Below are 19,692 nucleotides of genomic sequence, written 5' to 3' on the forward strand. Positions count from 1 at the left end.
GAACATAACTCTCTCAACCTCACTAACTGTAGTATAAATTTTTCATCTACTTATTTTCTACCATTTGAACATCAATTCCGCATTTATACTAACATGAAATAAAAAACTCAGCTTAGATAAGAGAATTAAGCTACAATTAGACTACACATTTACCACTTCAACTACAATTAGACTACAAATTCAAAATCAATCTGATTCTGAACACAGTTCCACCACCATCAAATCCCGATCAACCACTACAATTACAAAAATATAATCATACACACACACATCCAATTATACATATATACACAAGCACATACATCCAATTATACATAGATTTGACGTATGACGAGGAACCGTTAACGATCTTAGATTGGAAAGAGAAGGTTCTGAGGAACAAGACGGTGAACTTAGTGAAAGTTTTGTGGAGAAATCATTCAATCGAGGAGGCTACGTGGGAGACAGAAGATCGGATGAGGGATCTGTATCCTAGATTGTTCTTTGACCACTAGGGGTTGTTATTTGGTTATTTTGAATTTCGGGACGAAATTTTATTAAGGTGGGTAGGTTGTGACATCCCGTCCCAAAATTCATATTAACGTACGTGTGAAATTACGACTTTGCCCCTAATTCGTTTTGTCACGTTTAGTGTTGTTTGGTGTGGTGTTGGCGAGCGTAGGGTCACACACACACACACTATCTCTCTCTCTCGTGTTTCCCTCTCCCTCTGTCTCTTCCCTGTCTCTCTCTCTCTCTCTCCCCCGAGTCCTCTATTATTCTTCTTCTTCCTTCAACGTATGGACACACACACAACTATACCAAATCATCATAGATCGAGGAAACTAAGGACACCTTCGAACTCGTGAAGCTCATGCGAGTGCAACCATACCATTTTCAGGTGAGAAATCCTTCGTTTTCACGTCGATTCGAGGTGGTCCGATTTGAGTACTATTCATGCAAACTTAATCTAGCATGTTTTTGGTATTTTTAAGCTTGTAGATGTCTTAGTGAGGTCCCAAGGAGCCTCGGAGTGCTTCGTTGGACGAATTTGGATGTCGGGATAGCTTGGTTCGAAGTTGGCCGGTTTTTGAGTTTGAAGACAGGTATGATCGCGTGGTTTTTAGCTTTTAAAAGTGGTATATCGTGATTCTACTAGTCCTAAGCTTCATTTTGGTCCAAGAATCATGAAAAATGGTTGAGAAACGAGTGAGAAAACGAAGTTTGAAAATTTCCCAATTTTCCGGCGCCGGCGACGGCGCCAGAGGCTTGCCGGAGAAGGTGACGGAATATTCCGTCAAATCTGACGGAATATTCCTGATGCCGTTAACGGAATCTGTCAAAACTGACGGAATATTCCTAACGGCGTCAGTTGACGCCGTCAGTGTGCGTCGCACGTGCCTGCGCGTGGCCGGCGCGTGGGGGCGCGTGCGGCGGAGGAAAATTTTTCTAAAAATATGGTTGTGATCCTGAGGTTGTGTAGAGCACGTTGGTATATTCAATTGTCCATTTTGAGCAATGTATGAGAAGTTATTACGAGAAGTTGGTTATGTGCTTTTAAATTAACGTTTTTGTAGTTATTTCGCATATAGGTGATTCGTATCCCGAGGACGAGCGTGCACACTCGAGGCAGGGGGGCTACGACCCTTCCACTTACCAGTGAGTGAGCTTTTGGTTTTCCGTATATACCTATATACATTTATATTCCCAGAAATTGTTTAAAAATGGTTATTTGTTATATGCCATGCACCATATCCTTATTGTTTATGCATTGTCACATGTATTCGTAGTGGTATACATATACACATTTATATTTGGTGCTATGGAGGCGCAGGTAAGTGCCAGGTAAGCGTTATTTAACGTTTGCATTAAATAATGATTAGAGGTGCTTAGAGAGCTCATAACCTGCACCCCCGGTGTTCGTGCTCCCGCCCTGAGTAGGGCACAGTCCTTCACGTGATGTTCACCTCCCGCACCACAAGCTCAACTTGGATCCAAGTTAGGTGCACAGTCTTGTCGTACAGACCACTTTAGGTGGTTCCGACTCGTAGGTGACCCGCGATTATTCGCACAGCCTTCACGTGATCGTAGCACTAGAGCGTATATATATGTTACACCCAGACCTGTCGTACAGACCACTTTAGGTGGTTCCGACTCGTGGGCAGGTTCAGTTATTGAGTTTGAGATTTGAGCTCTATATGCAGCCGTACAGGTCACGTTAGGCGACTCCGGCTGCCAAATGTTACGCTATTGATGTGATTTATACCTGAGCACTTGCATATCATTATGAGGCTTTGACATGGCACATTCTTGAGCATGATTGGTATACCCTTGAGCATGTTTGGCATATTTATACATACGTATATATGTTTATTTTCTGGGAAGTATACAGGTTTTACGGCGAGGGGTTAGAATGTATTTTGTTAAATGATTTTCAAAGAGCTTTGTTTTTGCCCACTCACGCCTTTGTTTTTGCGCCCCTCCAGGTTCTAGTGGTCTAGCAGGTTCGGTGGTTTTCCCAGAGGGCGTCCCGGCATTTCTGACAGATACTCACCATTGTAGGGTCACCTTCGGGTGTACTATTGTCGTACCATTTTCTTTGGACTGCTGTAGACTTTATGCTCTGAACTTAGCGTTTCACTTACGCTAGCACTTGTTTTAGTACTTTGTACGCTAGTTTTTAATTATTCGTACTTTTTATATTACTTTCATTAGCTTCCGCACGTGCACATGGCTACGTCGCCTCCGGGTGACGGCCAGCACGCCCTGATCTCGGTCGGGGTGTGTCAACAATATTTAACCTCGAACATATCTACAACTCTGCCATAACAATTCACTTGCCCAATTGCTCCAGGAACATTTGCAGGTACAAAGACACCACAATTTTGATTCTTATGCTTATCATCCACAAATTTTATACGAAATCTAAACCCATGAACAATGTGACTTTTATATCTACTCACAACCCTACTAGGGTAATTAGCTAGCCAATGGAAGTCTTGAGATATCAACGTGTCATTAGCATGACATCTTGAATTCATCTGTAATAAGTATGAAGATAAAAATTGACAGAATAACTATAAACATGTTATAATTAAAATGCAAAACTTAATGTGCTTGTTATATCAACTCACATGTTGCTTGAACCATTCTGGAAATTATTTCTTGCTCAGCTTCTTAATTTGTCGCATAGTTAACCTTTCTCGACGATGTTTAGTTTTCAAGAATTCCTCATGTTGCCTAGACAATTATGTCCAAATTTAGATAATTAATTTTTCAAAGTTAAGAAAAGCAATAAAACATTAAGATGTATGATTAAACGTTCTTACCTTCTAAATGGGCTAACTTCATCATAATTATTTAGAATGTATTTATGGCACTGATCAAGAACATTTAGGTTAAGCTCCACATTTTCTCCTGAACCCATATAACATCTTTTTGAGTTAAAAATTGATAACCCACCAGATACTCCACGTCCAATACCATCTTCATTTCGGCCTCTACGGGTACGACGAGACTCAACATCTCTAAGATACATGGAACAAAAGGACAAACACTCATCCACCAAATATGCCTCAGCAATAGAACCTTCAGGACGACCCTTATTACGAATATAGCGCTTCAATGTTTGCAAATACCTATAATTATAAAACGAAAAAAAAATTATTATAATTATTAATTAGTTATGACTACAATAAAAAATTTATAAAAATTTATTCATTACCGCTCAATTGGATACATCCATCTATATTGAACAGGCTCTGCAAGAGCTGCTTCATCTGCCAGGTGAATTGGGAGGTGCACCATTATATCAAAAAATGCATGAGGGAATATTTTTTTCAAGTTGACATAATGTCGAGGCAATTCTTGAATTCAGTTACTTGAATCCTTCCTCAGACTCATTCTTACTACACAACTGTCTGAAAATTGCACTCAACTCTAATAATACCATAGTAACATCTTTAGGCAAAACCGAGTGTATTGCAAGCGGGAGTAACTGCTGCATTAAAACATGGCAACCGTGACTTTTCAACCCATTTATTTTTCATTCATTCATGTGCATATATTGCGACAAATTTGATGAATATCCATCGGGGACCCGAATAGTAGACAACACTTTGCAAAACGTAGTTTTTTCTTCTCTTTTCAACGTGAACAATGATGGAGGTCGAAATATTCTATTTCCTTCTCTACGTGGGTGTTGATTAAAAAAATAGCTGCCTTCAATAAGGTAGTTCATAAAAAATAGATTTCTTCTTCCATTGACTGTTACTACTTGTACTGCTCGAAGTTCTTCTTCTGCGTTGCCAAAATTGAATCATCTTTGTTTGGTTTTCCAAAAGTAAATCTCAATGCAGAAAGTTCTTCGAGACATTGTAAACCAGTCCACTGCCTTGGTGCACTATGATATTCTCGACGACCATAAAAGTTATGGTTTGCCTTCAAAACCTATGATTATCTTCAAGAAATCGTCGATACCCCATATAACAAATCTTACGACTCGCCGACAAGTAAATAGATTCTTTATCATGCATGCAATGTGGACAAGCTTTATAGCCATGTGTACTTCATCCTGACAACATTCCATAAGCCGGAAAATCATTTATAGTCCATAAGACGGCAGCCTTCATCGTAAAACTTGGGTTGGAATACGCATCATAAGTGGGAGTGCCCACCTCCCACAACTCATTCAACTTGTTAATCAATGGACGCACGTATATATCAATCTCTTTACCAGGACTGCGCGGTCCTGGTATTAACTGAGACAATAACAAATTTGGTTGCTTCATGCACATCTTAAGGCAGCAAATTGTAAACAGAAAACACCATAGGCCATGTGCTATGGTCATGCCTCATTTTCCCAAAAGGATTAAATCCATCACTGGCCAACCCTAATCGGACATTTCGAATTTCCGACGCAAAATCCGAATATAAATTATCCCAATGCTTCCATGCTGGAGAATCTGAAGGATGTCTCACAAACTCATCCTTAGGACATTTAGTTGTGTGCCACCTCATATGTTCAACCATATGCTTCGACATAAAAAATCGTTGTAATCGTGGTTTTAAAGGAAAATACCATATAACCTTAGCTGCGATCTTTTTTCTGGAGCTATCCTCTGCGTTGGTAATTTTATATCTTGATTTACCACAAACTGAGCACACGGTCAAATCCGAAGTGTCTTTCTAATAGATCATGTAATCATTGGGACATGCATCAATTTTCATATACGTCAGACCCAAGTCATTTATAAGTTTTTTTGCCTTATAACAGGAATAGGGCAAACAATCCCCTTCAGGCAACATTCTTTTAATTAACTTCAGTACAGTGGTGAAGATCTCATCTAGCATTCCCGCTAAACACTTGATATGATACAGTCTTACAACTGCTTCCAATTTCTTAAACTCCGAACAACCTGGCCACAAATCTTGATCTGCCTCTTCAAGCAACCTAAAAAAAAGTCTCCACCTCTTCTGGACGCCCTTCCCAAATAGGGGGTTCAGTAGATGGCCCAACACCTTGTTCTATTAATGGTTGGACAAATACATCATTAAGAAAATCATGCATGCCAATCACCTCATCTCATGTTTCTTCTTCTCCAATTGCCATGTTTTGCTCACTAATGTTTTGCTCGCCATGATGTTGCCACCAAGCGTTTTTATAATCTTTATCCATATCATACAATATGAGATGCTCAACAATAGTGTTCCTAACAAAAGTATATCGATTACAACATCTTTTGCAATGACATCTAAACTTATCAGGACCAACATCATTTGCAATTGCTTGATCCAAAAACAAATTAATTCTAGCTGTATACGCTTCAAAATTTTGGGGTATCGTCAACCAACTCTTGTCCATGTTTTACCACTTTACGAGGGCAAACTATTATGTTGACACTAAGATGCCTACAATCTTTCAATCCCTATCATGTAGGCATAACTATTAGAATTTTCAATTTCTATCTTTCAACCCTCGAACTCTATCACGATTGCAATCTTTTAATTTTCTTTTAATTTTCAACACCTATTATGGTAAAAACAAATTAAAATAACAATTAGAGTGCAAAACAAATTAATTTAACATAATATATTTTTATATTACTAAATATTATAAGTTTATGTTATATTTAATATTGTTAATTTAACATAAATGCTTATAAATATTATTCATTTTCATTTTTTCATAACATTCAAGTGACAAAATTAATTAATTCGACTAATTATTTATTAATTTAACAAAAATAGTAGAAATTTATCTAAGTACTTAAATTAGAAATTTTAAATAAATAAACTTGTGTATTATACAATTTAAAAATTAAAGAATTTAGTGATAGAAACTTGAATTATAGAAGAATTCCGTTGTAGATCAATTCTTTATGTACTCAACCAGCTCAAATTAATTCCCTACAAAAATAATTGAAATTCTTAATTATGCGCGGAATTAATCCTAGGCTTGGGTATCCTATTAGATGAATCAGGTCAGATACCCAAAGTTCTGGCAACGATGGAAGAAATTTATTCTACTTTTTTTAGTACCTTTGTTAGCCTAGAAACATGGTTAAGCTTTGCATTGTTAGCCTAGAAACATGGTTAAGCTTTTGCAGAGTCGGATAATTTTGTGTTCTGTGTATTGTGTATGGTCTGTGTTTTGTATGTGTGTGTTGTGTGTTTTATGTGTGTGCGCGCGCATTGCTTATTCATGGAGTTTGATTGATGATTTTTCCCTTAATCTTGAACTTTTCCACATTAATCTCTACATCTGTTCATATATTATTGTTGTTGGCATGCCATCCTTTATTTTTCTCAACTGTGTAGTCTCTCATCCTTTATTTTTCTCTACTGAATTGGTATTTTAGTTGGCATGAAATTTCAGATTAGCTTAAGGTAAAAAGCTCAAATTTCAATTGATATGAAATTGGGCTGACAAAATTTTAAGCCGAAGTCTAAATTTCAACCCACAAGCCCAAAATCTCAAGTTTCAACCCACAAACCCAAAACCCAAAAATCCAGTCCCAAAATACAGAAAACATTTCGAGAATTTTGAAATTCGGGAATACTGAAATTTCGAATCAGGGTCGGTCTTGAGATTCTTGTCTCGAAAATGATCGGTTCAGGATTCAACATCCCATATCAAACCAGCCATAATCATGACTTTCTTACTTTGGCCAAGGCACATATATTCAGATGAAATTCTGGACCTTCTTATGACCTCTCGATAGCCTTGGAAATAGAAGTCATAAACTAACCCATTGAATTATTAATGAATAACTAAGGGAGCTTTAACGAAAATGACTTAGACTAAGTTTATTTTTAAAGAGAAAATTATAGAAATGGTCCCTCAACTAAATATCCATTATCATTGGTTCCTTAACTCATCAAAATGCACAACTATGGTCTTTTTCGTTAACTTCGTTAGAATTCCTTCAAAATGAATTATATTGAAATGACCATTGCTCTAATTGGGTTATAGTTGAGGGATTGTTGCTTCAATTGGGTTAAGTTGAGGGACAATTTCTCTAGATGAATTAAAGCTGAGGGACTATTATTACAATATTTCTCATTTGATTTGCCCCTCGATTCAGTCTCATAGGGTAGCACATGACTTTTTTTTACGGAAGTTCTAACATAGTTGCTGCATATGAATAAATCCAATGACTATTTGTCCAAAAAATAAAAAATTCCAGTGACTAAACCAATATGAATAAATCCATAATCCTCCAAGAAACGACGTCGTGCATATATAAACAACTCCTGAATAATTTATACACAAAGTTGCTGCCTATGAGATAATTTGGTTAAAATTCAAAGTTTTGAAGTTTTTTTTCATTAGTTTTATTCAACTATTAAGATTTGTTTAGTTTTATTTGACTATAATATGGTAGGGAGATTGATAGTTGTAACGATTGTGAAATATCTTATGGTGAAATCAAACAAAATAAGTCTGTAACTCTTAAAGATTTTTCATTAACAATTCAATGAGTTGATTTCTCACTTGTGCTTGGAAATATAGGTTCCAAATCTTGTTCAGTCGCTATTGGTGAACAACTATATTCTTAGCCCTCCATGATTCTGTAGTGTGGAACTCACTTATTTGCTTTTGGAAATTATAAAAATGTCCTCAATTGAAATTACTTGGAAATTGTCCGGAAAACTTAGCGAGAAATTGGTGACTTACTAAGTAACTGGGAAAATTCAAGACCGTGTACGCGTAAAGGAGGGTCCCATCCCATGCGCCCGCCCCTTTTTAGTCATGGCATTTCCAGAAGGGCCTTTGGAACTTTGTGCATGTAGTCAAAAGCCAATTCAAGTAAAATCTGAAATAGTCTCCCTCTCCCTCCCTCTCTCTCTCTTGTTTCATTAGATCCACCTTAATTCTGAAGTCTGAACGTCTCTCTCTCTCTTGCTTTATTGGATGCTCTTTAATTTTGAACCAGTCTCTCTTTCTCTCTATTCACAGTTAATCTCCCTGCAACTACTACTTGCTGGATCTGAAAATTAGAGGTTATGGATATGTCGTCTTCTTCTTCGTCATCCGCTACCGCTCCTGCCGATGCCGATGATACAAAACAGTAATTGTTCTGGATATATTATTTTGAAGGTGAAGTTTTCTTATTTTGAAGGTTGAGAAAACAAAGAAGCCCCTGTCAAATTGGTAACTTGTAAGAGGTTAGTTGGTGTTTTTTCATTGATACTGTTTAAGCTCTTTCTGTATTTTTTGTCATTTCATTTTAATTAGTAAGTTTAGGTGTTGTGTTATGCTGGCATTTAATTTTCTAATTAATTTTTGTTATGTCTGCTGTTAATTTCTTCGCTGGTGACCTGTCACCGGATGCCACTTTGTTTTGTTTGCATCTTTATCACTAGTCTTCTTTTACTTGCCCCCATTTTCTATTTTCGTTCGTCTCTCACTTGTTGAAACTTTGTTTATTCTCCTTAATTCTAAGTTTATTCTCCTTAATTCGGTGCAACGTCATAATATTATTTCTCTTTAATTAACAATTAATCTCTCTACAACTACATTTTTTTGCTTCTTCTTCTTCATCCGCTGCTGCACCTGCTGATGCTGATGATACCAAAAAGTACGATGTGTTTATTAGTTTCAGAGGTGAGGACACCCGCCGTACTTTCACCAGCCACCTCCACGCTGCCTTACTTGATAAAAAAATCACAACTTATATTGATGACAAGCTTAAGAGAGGAGATGAAATCGCACCTGCACTTCTCCAAGCAGTCAAGGAATCAGAGCTTTCGGTGATCATTTTCTCGAAAGGTTACGCTTCTTCCACGTGGTGTTTGGATGAGCTTGTGCATATCCTAGAATGCAAGGAAAAACATGGCCAGTTGGTTATACCCATTTTTTACGATGCCCTTCCATCAGATGTACGAAAACAACGGGGGAGTTATGCACTTGATCTACTTGAACAACGTTTCAAGAACAGTATCGACAAGGTGCACAAATGGAGGGATGCTTTGACGAATGCAGCAAGTATATCTGGTTTTGATTCAAAAAATTATGGGTAACTAATTCTTTAACTTGTATTAAATTATAAATTTTCTTTAAACTTGTGACAATTTCGTTTGTGCTAAGACTCTCTAAGGTATAAATTATGACCACTTAGTACTACGGTCTGGTGGTATTCCTTTTTACTTAGAAGTGAGAAGTCTTAGGTTCGAATCTTGTGTGGCTTAGTTGAAATGCCCCTCCTCTTAGTGTAAAAATATTGATGTATTTCCAAAAAAAAAAAAAAAAACAAAAAACAAAAAAAAGAAAAACTTTGTAAGGTATTATATTTAAGACTAACTATTGCTTTCCTTCATAATCATATATGCCAGGATGGATGCCGACTTAATTAAGGAAGTTGTAAAGGATATGTGGACCAAATTGTGTCACGAATCATCCTGCGATTTGAAGGGCTATGTTGGAATTGAAAGCCGCATCAAGAAGATTGAATCGTTATTAAGCATTCATTCCCTGGATGCTTGCATCACCGTATGTATTTGGGGCACGGGTGGTATTGGCAAGACCACCCTTGCTGAAGCTGTATTTCAAAGACTCTCTTCTAAATTCGAAGCTTCTTATTTTCTTATAAATGTTAGGGAGAGAGAACAAAAACAAGGGCTAGAACAGTTGCAAAAGACACTTCTTAAAGAGATATTAAAGGAAGAAGGTCTATCCATAGGATCAACCAGTGTTCGAAAAAGGCTTAGCCGCACAAAGGTCCTCGTTGTTCTTGATGATGTGAGTAGTTCAGTGCAAATCAAACGTTTAGCTGGCGATCGTCCTTGGTATGGCACTGGAAGTAGAATCATTATCACAAGTAGAGATAGGAGCATGCTTGGGCAAACTGTTGAAGATGATAAGATCTATAAGGTTAAGGGATTAAAACCAGATGACGCTCTTCAGCTCTTCTGTTCGCATGCTTTCAAGAATAACATTACTCGTATAATAGATTATAAGGAGTTGGCAAAAAAGGCGGTGGCTTATGCCAAAGGCGTTCCTTTAGCTCTCACAGTTTTGGGGTCGTCGTTCTGCAATTGCAAGAGCAAAGATGAATTCAAGAAACTAAAACGATTTCCCAGTGAAGATATCCAAAAAGTTTTGAGAATAAGTTATGATAGATTGGGAGAAAATGAGAAGGAGATGTTCGTGGATATAGCATGTCTTCATAAAGGGGAGCCTGTGGATAAGGTACAACGAATGTTAGATGTTTGTGGATTCTCTGCAACAAGTGGAATTAGACTTCTCATTGATATGTCTCTCATATCAATTGTTTCAAAATGGGGAAGGGAAACCATAGAGATGCACAATTTGCTACAAGAAATGGGAAGGACAATTGTTCAGGAACAATGTATTAAAGATCCTGGTAAACGAAATAGGTTGTTCACTGGTGAAGATGTCTATCATGTATTGAAGAGCAACACGGTAAGAGCTAAACGTATTCAGTTTTTTTCCTTTCTTTTTTTTTTCAGCAAAAAAAAGTTACAAACTTTAGATGATTACACAACAAAGTAAAACTAATTTATAATAAAGAAATCAGATTGTTAAAAGATGAATTTGATTGAATTTATATTGTGTTAGGAAGTGCTTGGAATATGAACAAAATTTTGTTTTTTTAGACAAGTAGAGGATGATACATTTTAGGGAACTTTTATGAATAGGGCTTGTGCTAAGTTTATTTTAACTAAAACCCAAGCTGTAACTTTAATGAAAAAATAATTAAATAGTAATGAAAAAGAATTAAATTTTAATAAAGATGATGAAGTAACTTAAATTTTAATGAAAATGACACAATTTTAATGTAAAGAAAATTAAAAAAAAAAAAAACCTGATGCATGGGACCCGTATGTCCATCATAGACATTGTTTATGAAACTGAACACTATTTAAGAAACTGAACGGTACAACACTATTTATTGGTCAAGTTTCATAAATAGTGCCTAGTTCTTGGTCAACTTTCATAAATAGTGTTAGTTCTTGGTCATTTTTCATAAATAATGCTTAGTTATTCGGTCCAATTTTATAAATAGTATCTCTTTCTTGGTCCACTTTCATAAATAGTATCTAGTCCTTTGTCATATTTCATAAATAATATCTAGTTCTTGGTCCATTTTCATAAATAATTTCAACCTATTGGTTTACTTTTAGAAATAGTGCCTAATTATTGGTTTCGTTTCATAAATAGTATCTACTTATTGGTCTAGTTTCATACAAGTGTCTAGTTATTGGTTTAGTTTATAAATAATGGAAAGGGATCCTCTCCGGATCTCTTCCACCAAATCCCTTTGAAATTTGATCAAACGGCTAAAAACAGGGGTCCCCTTAAAAGGTATAATAACTTTAGCTATTAGATTAAATTTCAAGGGTCCGGATTGATTGATTGGGTGGATTTGACGGAAGATATCTGGAGAGGATCCCTTTCCATAAATAATGCCTACTTATTGATCAAGTTTTATAAATAGTGTCGAATTCTTGGTTCGGTTTCATAAGGTTTGAAACTCAAACCCTTTTTGGTCCTGTAACAGCACCCATTACACCGAAAAGATGAACCCAGAAGTGATCATTTAGATCAAGATCTTGAGAAGATTATATTCTCAGTAATTGTATTTGAAAAGCTATTTTTGATTACCAAATTAAAATTCCCACATATTTTTTACGTACCTACAATAATAAATATAGCTCTCCATCCGATTTCTTGAACTTGGGTGTCATCTTGAAAAAGAATTTCCTTGCATCCGGAGCACAAGTGGTATATTGCATGTTATTATGTAAGTGGTGATAAATTTTATTTTTTATGTTATTAATTTTTTAACACAAGATCTCACCACTTATAGAGACACGTGGTGTACCATCCCGTGTTCCGGGCACATTGAAAAATATCTTGTCACCTTGACTACTATTGAAAGACAACACCAAAAAAAAAAACTGGGGAATGTAATTTAATATGAAGTTTTTTTTTATTGTTCTAAGAAAAAAAAAATCTCTTAATGCAGCTAACAATGAGAGAAGAGGGGAGTGTGGGGGGAGGGGGGGGCACCCAGCGCGTATTTGATTTTTTGTATTTTTTTTTTTTTTTTGTTCTTATCATTAAATAAAATTAGTATATGATTTTTTATTAAAATGCAAAAATTTGAATCTCTTTTCTTTTAGTTTTCTTTATATTTTACTAGATTAAGACACGTGTACATCATTACCATTGCAAATATTCTTTATTCCAAATGTGCGTTACATTTAACATGTTGAAAACATTATATATATATATATATGTATATATATATATATATATATATATTCACATTTAAATTTTCTAGTTATTCTCAGGAAACTCCAAATGTTGAAGCCATACGGATTGATTGGTCTTACATTGAAAAGCGAGCATTGAAACGTGCAGACTTCAGAAAGATGTCTAACCTAATAATGCTAATTGTGGTTGGTGGCTACCAATTCACCGCTTCTCTAGACTTTCCCGATTCTCTTCGTTATTTTTACTGGCCCCTTTATCTACTAGAATCTTTACCGTCAAATTTTTCTCCGGAAAATCTAGTTGAGCTTCATATGCCCAATAGCAAAGTTAAGAAGCTTTGGAAAGAAGAGCAGGTATATTATATTATATGCCCATTTTAATTCTTGTATAAAATCAAGTGTAGAAATTAATTATATTAATTCTTTATACTTCTATTTCATTGTTGCAGATACTTGTCAACTTACAAGTTATCGATCTGTGTGACTCTGAGTATCTAATTGAAGTTCCAAATCTCTCTGGGATTCTTAAAATTGTGGAGATAAATCTCTGGGGCTGTAAAAATTTGGTTGAAATTCCTTCGTATTTTCAACATCTTGACAAGCTTACTCGTCTTGATCTTAGAGCCTGCAGGAGTCTCAACTATCTTCCAAAGATGCCAGGAAATATTACATACTTATGTTTACAAAACACTGGTATAAAGGAGTTGCCTGAATCAGTTTGGTCTAACAAAAATATTTCTTACTTGAATATACGTCATTGCAAAGACCTTGAGAAACTTCCAAGCAACAGGTGTAAAATGAAAGTTTCTGATTGTTTTAATCTAGATGGCTGCACATCCCTTGGCGAGTTTTCTGAGCTTCCCAAGGATATAACCACATTATCATTGGTTGATTGCAAGAGACTTGTGAGTCTACCAACCAACCTTTGTAAGTTGAAATATGTGGAGGAACTCGATCTCTCTTGGTGCTCTAAACTTGAAGACTTCCCCAAGATCCTGAAGTCAATGGAACATATGAAGTCCTTAAATTTAAGTGGAACAGCGGTTAAAGAGCTACACTCATCAATTGAGTTTCTCCCTGCTCTCAAAAGAATTTATCTAGTAGATTGCAAAAGGCTTTCAAGGATCCCAAAGAGCATATGTAAGTTGAAATGTCTCGAGGAACTCGATCTCTCTTGGTGCTCTAAACTTGAAAACTTCCCTGAGATCCTAGAGTCAATGGAACATATGAAGTTCTTAAATTTAAGTGGAACAGCGGTTAAAGAGCTACACTCATCAATCGAGCTTCTCCCTACTCTCAAAAGTATTTATCTAGAAGCTTGCGAAAGGCTTTCAAGTATCCCACAGAGCATTTGTAAGTTGAAATATCTTGAGAGACTTGATCTCGAAAATTGCTCTAGATTTTCCAATTTCCCTGAAATCTTGAAGCCAATGAAACATTTGGTATCTCTTAGTTTGCAAGGGACAGCTGTCAAAATGCTTCCTTCGTCTTTTGAAAATCTATTTAGGCTTCAAACTTTAGACCTTAGTGGCTGCAAGCAACTTAAGGATGTCCCTGTCTGTCTCTTTTGCTCAAGCTCATTGGAAGAATTAAATCTGAGTGGAACCAAGATTAGGAGCATACCTGCAAGCATCAAACATGCTTATCGGTTGTCTATACTCAACTTAGTCGACTGCAAGCGGCTTCAATCTTTACCAGAGCTCCCAGTGCTATGTAATGTTGAAGTTCAAGGATGCACGTCGCTGAAGACAGTGTCAAGTACAAGGACAGCACCCACACAAGGTTGGGTTAAACGTGATGATCATGAGTTTGAAGCTAGTGAATCAAGTGATGAGTCCAAAGCAAATGAAAGTGATGATCATGAGTCTGAAGCCAATGGAACTGAAGATGATTCGGACTTTTAATCCAACAATCTTAAGCATCATAAAGCACAAGTTATGGACAAGTGTGTAATATCCTATTTTAAATATTGTTTTATTATTTTAGTATTGTTTATACTTTATACATATAAAGCGCAAGTTATGGCAAGTGTGTAATATCCTATTTGTTATCTTTACAACTTGATTTACAAGTGCAGTGGCATCTTGAAATAGACCTTTATATCATAAACTTAGACATTAATTAATACGCTATGCCAGGGCAAAGTAAAAATCTCATGACCAAGTGCGATAGTTTGAACATTCGACACTACAGAGATATGCGATTGTTCAATGGTTGAACTGCAATTTGCAAAAATTATGAATGGCCAAACTGGACTAGCACCGGCAAAACTCACTGTTCTTGTTTGAACCAAACAAGATCAGCGACACATTTTATTAGAGTGGGTAAAAAATTACAACAAATTAAGGCTGAAAAAAGAAAGGCACAGAACCAATTTAATAATATAATCATCAAATTTGTAACAACGATAAAACTATAGGAGTCTTTGCTTCAATAGGACTAGGAACATTCCAAAATTAAGAAGAAAAACTATACATCGCACTACAAGATAAAGGAAAAAAAAGAACGAAGAAAAAGCAAGATGCATACACAAAGAAATGAAATACAAAATATACATTACAAGTTCGATGGCTGAATTACATTTTGACCACGAAATATTCAATTTTCTCTCTAGCATCCAAAATTTCTTTCTCCAAGTCTTTGGGATATATTTGTTATGATTTGACACTTATCAGGAAGTAACATGGACACAAAACTTTGCTACTCGAGATGAAAGAATTGGGGAAACATTAAAGTTCTAAGTACCTTTTTATCAGCTTCTTTTAACTTTGCGTTCAGTGAGTTAACCTCCTCTGTACTCAGTTGATTTACAAGATGTTTCTCCAATTCAGGTACTCTGGGTTTCTGCTGATTGCCTTGCTGCTTTTCCTCAGCATCAGGAGGAGGAGGAGCAACTGGCTTCCGTGGCCTTCCCCCAGCTGGGGGTGCCACGTGCTGAGCACCAGGACCAGGCATTGGTTTCTGCTGATAACATAACTCTATCAACCTCACTGACTGTAGTATAAATCCTTCATCTACTTATTTCTACCATTTTAACATCAATTCCGCATTTATACTAACACGAAATAAAAATATCAGCTTAGATCAGAGAATTAAGAGATCCTGAGCTCACATTTACCACTTCAACAACAATTAGACTAAAAATCAAAATCAATCTGATTCGGAACACAGTTCCTCCAGCATCAAATCCGGATCATCACTATAATTACACAAATATAATCATACACATCCAATTATACATATATACACAAGCATACATATATAGAGAGAGTACCTGCGCAAGGACCTGTTTGGGGAGACCGGAGCCCTGGAAGAAAGCGACGGCTTCATTGCCACTAATCCGGCCATCGCGGTCCAAATCGGCTCGTCGGAAATATGCATCGAAGAGATCCACATTCGCCGATTGGTTCTGCGCCGACGCCATCGCCACTGTCGGATTGCGATTCGCGGAAGATCAGAACAAGGAATCAATCGAGAGCGACTCGCTCTCGGGCAGTACGAGTGAGGAATGCCGGGAAGAATCAGAACACCACGAATTCAGAGAACCAAGGTTTCGATGCGTTAGGAAACGACGACGTACAGTGGGGATTTGGTTGCCCTTCTTCTCCGATTCGGAGCAAAATGAAAAGACGACGGACAATGCCAATAGTCTGAGGTAGAAAAAGGCTCGTCGTCAATCGATTTTCCCGTTCTGTTTTCTGTGACAAAAATGGTACTGTATTTGTTGTGATATTTCAAAACTGCCACTGATCCTAATGAGCCCCGCCCATTAAGTACTGCCACAACAAATACAATAATCAGAGCTGATCAGAAAGTTTATGTTTGGATTTGTCAACTTGTACAAGGTGGGGAAACAAAAACGTGCACATATAGAAAGGTACAAATTAATGCGAGATTGAGAAGGAAGTTACAATTTAGAAATCAAGGTGCTTTATTTGTTAGGATTAGACATGTTATATTATCATAGTGTATGCAAATCGTTCTGTAAATCCGTCTAAAGAGGAAATCTAATTCATATCATGACCAACAAGCAATTCATGTCCACGATGGTGTTGTGTTTGCGTTTCATTGGTTTCACGTCCTCTTTTTTTTTTTTTTTAACGAGCGATCAATGATTAATGTTCTAAAATATGATTATAAACCCTTTAAATAACTTCATTAGTTGGCAAAATTAAGAGAATTTGATTGATCTTTTTTGTGATCGCCTCATTTTCGCTATTGAGTTAGTCCTTGAAACTTGTTGTATTACATGATGTGTATGGAAAGGTCTATTAAATTAAACCTTAGGGATCTTTAAAGTAGTACTAAGTTTCAGATCAAAATCAAAGAACCGGCCCTAGTAATTGATGTAATTAGTAAACATCGACACATAATGTAATGCATTCTTTATTGTATATGTTAGTTTGGTGTATGTCGCTGGCCACTCTCCATTGATGTGTGCAATTCCATTGTGGGAGCTTATTTTGTTCTCAGTTGTAACAAATGTCTCAATCACTAAGATGAATTTCTCGAATTTAATCAAGTACATGTCAATTTATGTGCACCTAACTATTTTTTAGTATGAACAGTTGCACCTTCTTATTTGCAAATGCTAAGAACAGTTGTTGTGCTTAAACTGTAAGTTATGGATACAGACATAACTTGGATCCTAATTTGAAATTTGATGTTACAACACAAATATTAAAGTTGAGCATTATTCATGTGGTATTTGTTGTAATATTTCAAAACTGCCCTTCTCGAAGCAATCGAGGAATCATAGCTTTCGGTGATCATTTTCTCGAAAGACTATGCTTCTTCCACTTGGTGTTTGGATGAGCTTGTGTGTATCCTAGAATGCAAGGAAAAACATGGCCAGTTGGTTATACCTGTTTTTTACGACACCCTTCCATCGGATGTACGAAAACAACGGGGAAGTTATGCACTTCATCTACTTGAACAATGTTTCGAGAACAGTATCGACAAGGTGCACAAGTGGAGGGATGCTTTGACGAATGCGGTAAACATATTTGGCTTGGATTCAAAAAATTATGGGTAAATAAAGTCTGTTTGTTACTCTACTTGAATCCAACTTTTTAAATTTAAAATCAATTTTCAAGTTTTAGGTTTTAAAAACTCGTTTGGTATGACTATTTTCAAAAATTGAACTCAAGACTAACTAAAAAATATAGTCTATTATCTAAAAACACAAAAAATGAGTTTTTAAAGTTTTTAAACTTAAACTCACTCCTTTCTTTTCTCTCCCTCCTCTCCTCTCACTTCAAATTTATCTCTCTTTTCTTCTTTCTCTCTCCCCCTTCTCCTTTTTTTTTTTTTTTTTTTTTTTTTTTTAACCTATTTCGTCTCTCCTTCAATCCACTCTCTTCTTTCTCTCACTCCTCTTTCTCTCCATCTCCTCCGATCCTTTCACTTCTTTCACTTTCCTCCGATCATTTCTTACTTTCTTTCCTCCTCTCTCATCTTTCTCTCTTGACCCCCTCTTTTTGGATCTCTTTGTCCAGTTTAAGTTGTAGGATTCAAAACTTTTAAATCACATGCCAAACAATTTTTTTAAGTCTTAAAGATAATTGTTTTCAAGAAAAATTCTTAAGAAATGTTTTGAGAAATTATAAAAATTTTCAAATACGATACCAAACAAGCCCTAACTAATTCTTTAACTTGTATTAAATTATAAATTTTCTTTAAACTTGTGACAATTTTATTTGTGCTAAGATTTTTAAGGTATATATATATTTAAGACTAACATTTGCTTTCTTTCATAATCATATATGCCAGGACGGATGCCAACTTAGTTAAGGAAGTTGTAAAGCATATTTGGACCAAATTGTGTCGCGAATCATCCTGCGATTTAAAGGGCTATGTTGGAATTGAAGGCTGCATGAAGAAGATCGAATCGCTATTAAGCATTCATTCACCGGACGCTTGCATTACTGTAGGTATTTGGGGCATGGGTGGTATTGGCGAGACCACCCTTGTTGAAACTGTATTTCACAAACTCTCTTCTAAATTCGAAGCTTCTTGTTTTGTTAAGAATGTTAGGGAGAACTCAGAAAAAGCAGATGGACTAGATCACTTGGAAAAAACACTTCTTAAGGAGATATTAAAAGAAGAAGGTCTATCCATAGGATCAACTATTGTTCGAAAAAGGCTCAGCCGCACAAAGGTCCTCATTGTTCTTGATGATGTGAGTAGTTCAATGCAAATGGAACATTTAGCTGGCGATCGTCTTCGGTATGGCACTGGAAGTAGAATCATTATAACAAGTAGAGATAGGGGCACACTTAGGCAAACTGTTGAAGAGGATAATATCTACAAGGTTGAGGTATTAAAACTGGACGACACTCTTCAGCTCTTCTGTTCGCGTGCTTTCAAGAATAACAGTACTCGTAGAATAGATTACGAGGAGTTGGCAGAAAAGGCCATGCATTATTTCAAAGTCATTCCTTTAGCTCTTATAGTTCTGGGGTCCTTGTTCTTCAATTGCAAAGCCAAAGAAGAATGGGAAGATGAATTCAACAAATTGGAACGATTTTCCAGTGGAGATATCCAGAAAGTGTTGAGAATAAGTTATGATTGATTGGAAGAAAAAAAAAATGAGGAGGAGATATTTATGGATATAGTATGTTTTTATAAAGGGTGGCCCATGGATGAGGTAAAACGAAGGTTAGATGTTCGCGGATTCTTTGTGACAGTCGGAGTTAGAATTCTCATTTATATGTCTCTCATATCCATTGGTTGAAAAGGGGGATGGGAAACCATAGAGATGGAGGATATATTTTTCTTAGATATGTCTCTCATAGAGATGCACGATTCACCACACGAAATGAGAAGGACAATCGTTCAGGAACAAAGTATTAAAAATCCTGGTAAACGGAGTCGATTGTTCACTTATGAGGATGTCTATCGTGTATTGAAGAGTAACACGGTAAGTGCCAAATGCATTCTCTTTTTTTTCTTTCTTTAGGAAAAAAA

At 36.3% G+C, this 19,692-nt stretch overlaps 2 pseudogenes; both read left to right on the forward strand.

Annotated features, from left to right (window-relative positions):
* The first annotated feature begins 9,006 nt into the window (after positions 1-9,006).
* LOC137724834 (disease resistance protein RPP4-like) overlaps positions 9,007-19,692 on the forward strand; it is a 28,263-nt pseudogene continuing 17,577 nt past the window's right edge.
* Positions 18,609-19,634, forward strand: LOC137725704 (disease resistance protein RUN1-like; annotated as a pseudogene).

The sequence above is a fragment of the Pyrus communis genome, chromosome 2 (assembly GCF_963583255.1).
Source record: "Pyrus communis chromosome 2, drPyrComm1.1, whole genome shotgun sequence".
In the NCBI taxonomy this organism is placed as follows: Eukaryota; Viridiplantae; Streptophyta; class Magnoliopsida; order Rosales; family Rosaceae; genus Pyrus; species Pyrus communis.